Genomic DNA, 6,092 nt, shown 5'->3' on the forward strand with positions numbered 1-6,092 from the left:
TTTTAACGTCGGAGCTCGACGACCTTCCGCTCGGAGAGTTTATAGACGTCGGCTCGTCTCTCGATTTTTAACGTCGGAGCTCGACGGTCTTCCGCTCAGAGAGTTTATAGACGTCGGCTCGTCTCTCGATTTTTAACGTCGGGCTCGATTTTTAAAGACGCCGGCTCGTCTCTCGATTTTTAACGTCGGAGCTCAACGGTCTTCCGCTCGGAGAGTTTATAGACGCCGGCTCGTCTCTCGATTTTAACGTCGGAGCTCGACGGTCTTCCGCTCGGAGAGTTTATAGACGCCGGCTCATCTCTCGATTTTTAACGTCGGAGCTCGACGGTCTTCCGCTCGGAGAGTTTGTAGACGCCGGCTCGTCTCTCGATTTTTAACGTCGGAGCTCGACGGTCTTCCGCTCGGAGAGTTTATAGACACCGGCTCGTCTCTCGATTTTTAACATTGGAGCTCGACGGTCTTCCGCTCGAAGAGTTTATAGACGCCGGCTCGTCTCTCGATTTTTAACGTCGGACGGTCTTCCGCTCGGAGAGTTTATAGACGCCGGCTTGTCTGTCGATTTTTAACGTCGGAGCTCGACGGTCTTCCGCTCGGAGAGTTTATAGACGTCGGATTGTCTCTCGATTTTTAACGTCGGAGCTCGACGGCCTTCCGCTCGGAGAGTTTATAGACGCTGGCTCGTCTCTCGATTTTTAACGTCGGAGCTCTACGGCCTTTAAGGCTAATTTTAATATTGCTGTTCGGCGGAGCTATATATCATCCTTTAATTATTTCTGCTTCCTGTATTACAAGGACATAGGCGGCCAAAACATATATAAAATTACATCACCGTACCTCTCACCCAGCTCGATACGGCTGGAGATGATTCGCGCTCCATGGTCGATCTAGCCGCCGACCGTCTTCATCCTCCAAATAATAAGCACCCGAGTGGAGTTTTTCGATGACTTTGAAGGGGCCCGCCCAAGGAGCCTCCAACTTGCTGACATCACCGGCCGGCTTTACTTTCTTCCAGACAAGGTCGCCGACCTGGAATGCCCTGGGGATTACGCGCCGGTTGTAGTTTTGCTTCATCCGTTGACGGTACGCCATCAGCCGGACGAACGCCTTAGCTCGCTCTTCATCTACCAAATCCAGCTCCATGTTCCTCCGCTCGGCGTTATCATCATCATAATTCTGGGTCCGGATGGACTCAACACCAAGTGGAATGGTGTCACACCCGTGCCCTCCTTCGGGGTCGTTCGGATGGCCCATAGGACGCCCGATACTTCATCCACCCAGCTTCCTCCCAAATGGTCGAGCCGAGCGCGCAGAATGCGAAGAATTTCCCGGTTAGCTACTTCGGCTTGACCATTGCTTTGGGGATATGCCACGGACGTGAAGTGTTGCTCGATGCCATAGCTTTTGCACAAATCTTCGAGCAACTTTCCCGTGAACTGCCGCCCGTTGTCGGAAACAAGTCGACGGGGGATGCCGAACCGGCAGATGATATGTTGCCAGATAAACTTCTTGACCATGTACTCGGTGATTTTGGCTAGGGGCTTGGCCTCCACCCACTTGGAAAAATAATCGACCGCTACTAGTAGAAATTTCCGCTGCCCGGTCGCCATAGGAAACGGACCCACAATATTCATTCCCCATTGGTCGAAAGGACTGGACACAGTAGCTGCTTTCATTTCCCCCGCCGGTCAATGTGAGAAGTTATGATACTTTTGGCAAGAAAGGCACGTCGACACGGTCCGAGTAGCGTCTGCTTGCAAGGTTGGCCAGAAGTATCCGGCCAACAGAATCTTTTTGGCCAATGATCGTCCGCCTGGATGCCCTCCGCATGATCCTTGATGCACTTCTTGGAGGATGTACGCTGCGTCTTCCGAACTCACGCATTTCAAAAGTGGACGGGAGAAAGCCTTCTTGTATAGTTGGTCTCAAATGAGCGTGAACCGACCGGCTCGCCTCCTCAACACCTGGGCTTCATCACGATCGGATGGCGTAGCACCCGAGCGGAGATATTCCGTGATGGGTGTCCTCCAATCGCTCGGAAACGTGAGGCCCTCCATCCGGTCGACGTGCGCCACTAAAGATACTTGTTCAATTGACCTTTGGATGACGACTGGGGATATTGAACTTGCGAGTTTAGCTAGTTTATCTGCAGCTTGGTTCTCCGCTCGGGGTATCTTCAAAATAATAACCTCTCTAAAGTTGGCCTTGAGTTTTTCAAAGGCTTCAGCGTAGAGTTTGAGCCGAGCGTTGTTAATCTCAAAGGTACAGCAGAGGCGGCAGGCTGGCCAGAGTCGTCAATGTATCACTCCGCCCCCATGTGTGGGCGGCTGTAAAGTGCTATAAGGGCTTCATACCTGCGCCTCATTATTCGTAGCTCTATAATCAAGCCGGATGGAGATGCATCTTTTCTTCTTGGGGAGAGCAATACACCAATCCGCTACTAAAAGTGGACGATCCGTCCACAATATCCACATAGCTGCTTTGCACTTGGTGATAAAATCTGCAAGAGATCTGCGGCTTTATCGCGTTGATATTGAATGTCGAATTGCTCAACTCCGTGGTCCATTTAATGAGTCGTCCGGACGCTTATCGTTCAACAACACTCTTCCCAAAGGGCTATTCGTCCAGACGATTATAGTATGTGCCAAGAAATAGGAGCAGGCAGGCGCGGCGAGGACCAAAAAAGCTTCTCAAGTCCAGTGTGTAGCGAGATTGACATCTTTTAGATATGGCTTAGGAAATATACAGTCTTCTCCGCCCCCTTACTAGTCTGAGGCATTTGCTTGCTTCGATGAAGATAAATAGATACAAAGTGACTCACCCACTTCTTAGGCAGCATGAGAGTTCAAGTACGTCTTGGATCTTGAATGCCGATCGCATTCTTCATCCCTGTGAAACTTAGTGGCCTCAGAAGATTTTGAAAAAGGTAGGCTCAGGGTTCTTCTCTTGAGATAAATCTAGACAAGGCTTATCCGACCGGTCAAGCGATGTACTTCCCTCAGATTTCTTGGGGGCGGCATGTCTTGTAATGCTTTCACTTTGCTAGGATTTGCATCGATGCCCCGCTCGGTCACTATGTATCCCAAGAAACGCCCGCCTTTTGCTCCGAACAGGCACTTCTGAGGGTTTAGCTTAACTTCATATTTCCGTAGCGTTCGGAAAGTTTCCTCCATGTCTTCGAAGAGATCGGCCGCTCGGACTGACTTGATGAAATGTCATCCATATATACTTCGAGGTTTCGCCCGATCTGCTCCCTGAACACTTTGTTCATTAAGCACTGATAAGTGGCTCCTGCGTTCTTCAGTCAGAACGGCATCACCTTATAGCAATAGGTGCCGTCGGTTGTAACGAAGCTGACTTTTTCTTGATCTTCTCGGGCGAGCGGCACTTGATGGTGTTGGTGCAATTTCCAGTAGGTCAAGGTTGACCTAGTTGACCAAGCCTAAACCTTGATCATGGTTTCGATGTTTGACAATACAGAAAGACATGTAGACATGGACAATGCAGGTGCAGTTGTCCATGCGGAGAGATACTGATCAGGGTCTGATCAGGTTGGATGAAGAAGAGTTAAGTAGGTCAAGGTTGACCGGATACTTGACTGGGAAGTCCTAACTGGGATGTTAGGCAGTTCGGAAAGTCCTGGTGAGTGAAGCCAGACAGTCGGGAAATCCTGGTGAGTAAAGCCAGGTGAAAATCCTAGTGAGTGAAGCTAGGTGAAAATCCTGGTGAGTAAAGCCAGGTGAAAATCCTAGTGAGTGAAGCTAGGTGAAAGTGAAAGTCCTGGTGAGTGAAGCCAGGCAGGGGAAAGACCTAGTGAGTGAAGCTAGGCAGTTTGGAAATCCTGGTGAGTAAAGCCAGGTGAAGATCCTAGTAAGTGAAGCTAGGTGAAAGTGAAAGTCCTGGTGAGTGAAGCCAGGCAGGGGAAAGACCTAGTGAGTGAAGCTAGGCAGTTTGGAAATCCTGGTGAGTAAAGCCAGGTGAAAGTACTGGTGAGTAAAGCCAGGTGAAAGTCCTGGTGAGTGAAGCCAGGCAGGGAAAAGACCTAGTGAGTGAAGCTAGGCAGTTTGGAAGTCCTGGTGAGTGAAGCCAGGCAGATGGAAAGTCCTGGTGAGTGAAGCCAGGCAGTTAGTGAGTGAAGCTGGCAGGTTAAAGTCCCGTGAGTGAAGCCAGGCAAGAAATCCAGATAGGTCAAGGTTGACGGACATCACGGAAAAGTCCAAGCAGGGAGCTTGGCACAAGAAAAGTCAAGTATGGAGACTTGGCACGGAAAAGTCCAAGCAGGAGCTTGGCACGGAGAATCCAAGTATGGAAGCTTGGCATGGGAAGTCGAGAGGGCTCGGTAGCTCGGTAGCTCGGCGGCATCGGCTTCCCCGGTAGCTCGGTAGCCGTGCTCGATTGCGTGCTCGGTGCTCGGCTCGGCACTCGGCTCGGTAGCTCGTTCTGGACGGATGGAGTCGGAGAGGGCTCGATGGCTCGGTGCTCGGTAGCCCGTGGCTCGTGGCCAGCTCGGTGGCTCATTCTGGACGAAGTCGGAGAGGGCTCGGCGGCTCGTTCTCCGGACTAGGTCGGGAGGGCTCGGTAGCTCGGTGGCTCGGTGGCTCGGTAGCTCTGGTGACCGATCGGTAACCAACAGAATGTACGTGGATTATCGATCGATGCGGAGATCGATCGAAAGCAACGAAGAAGAAGAGAAGATCGGTCGGGACCGATCAGCCTAAGGCTCGATCGGTCCCAAGACCGATCGGGACCCTAATGACGATCGGGATGAAGCATCGGTCTGATGCGTAGTTTCTGCTGTCGCGGGTTATAAAAGGGGTTGAGGAGCTCATTGTTGCAAAAGAGCTTCCTTCTTGCTTCTTCCGCGAGCTTTCTTGAGCTCTACGATTCGTGAAGCCGTGTGAGCTTCCCGGTGATCATTCTTCTTTGTTCTTAGTGAAGTTCTTTGCCGACAAGCGAAGGCAAGCAAGGTGTTTTACATTCATATTGTTTGTAGTTCTTGCTGTATTTCTATCTTGTTGTTGCAAGTTATTGTGGCGAGGTTCTCCACCCGAAGGAGTTGTTAGTGCGGTCAGGGACTCATCCACCGACGGATTGATAGGGCTCGTCCACCTTACGGACATGCCGAGGAGTAGGAGTATCATCTCCGAACCTCGTTACATCTTCGTGTTGAGGTTTGCTTTCCCTTTTCGTTTCTATTCGTTTTATTTCCGCTGCGCTAACGTCAACTTGTAGAAAGAAACGAAGATTTGGGGTCGGCTATTCACACCCCCCTCTCTAGCCGCGATCATCGATCCTAACAGATGGTAGCCTTGATATGCGTCTAGCATACATATCAACTCGCAGCCAGCTGTGGAGTCCACCAATTGATCGATCCGAGGCAGAGGATAAAAATCCTTCGGGCAAGCTTTGTTGAGATCCCGAAAATCTATGCACACTCTCCACTTGTTGCCCGGCTTGGAGACTAATACTACGTTCGCCAGCCAGCTCGGGAAATGGACCTCGCGTACATGGCCGGCCTCCAGGAGCTTCTCAACCTCCGCTCGGATGATGGCATTTTGTTCAGCGCTGAAGTCCCTTTTTCTCTGCTTCACCGGCCGAGAGTTCGGTCGGACATGTAGCTCGTGCTGAGCTATACTCGGCGAAATTCCGGGCAGCTCGTGCGTCGACCAGACGAAGACATCACAGTTTCTCTGGAGGCATTTGATTACTTCCTCTTTCTGGCTTGCCTCCAGATCGGCCGAACAAACGTGGTGGCCTCCGATCGGGTCGAGTGAATCTGCACTTCCTCTTTTTCTTCATACACCAAAGAGGGGGGTTTTTCAGTTATGACGTTTACCTCAATCTGGGTGCAACTGCCTTGGCTTCCGCTTCGTACCATCTCGACGTAAGCATCGAGCCGGATTGATGATCTCCTCGCATTTCTCCCACTTTGTCTTGAAGGGAACTTGATTTTGGTGGAAGGTGGAGCCGCTCGAATTGGCGCCGATCGGTGTCCAAAATGAGTATCAAGGAGAGTCGACCACGACGAAATTTACATTCCGCCCTTCCGAGCGGCTCCTCTCCTAGCGAAATTGCCATCGGATCTGTTCGACCGG

The sequence above is a fragment of the Zingiber officinale genome, chromosome 6B (genome assembly GCF_018446385.1).
Source record: "Zingiber officinale cultivar Zhangliang chromosome 6B, Zo_v1.1, whole genome shotgun sequence".
NCBI classification, from domain to species: domain Eukaryota; kingdom Viridiplantae; phylum Streptophyta; class Magnoliopsida; order Zingiberales; family Zingiberaceae; genus Zingiber; species Zingiber officinale.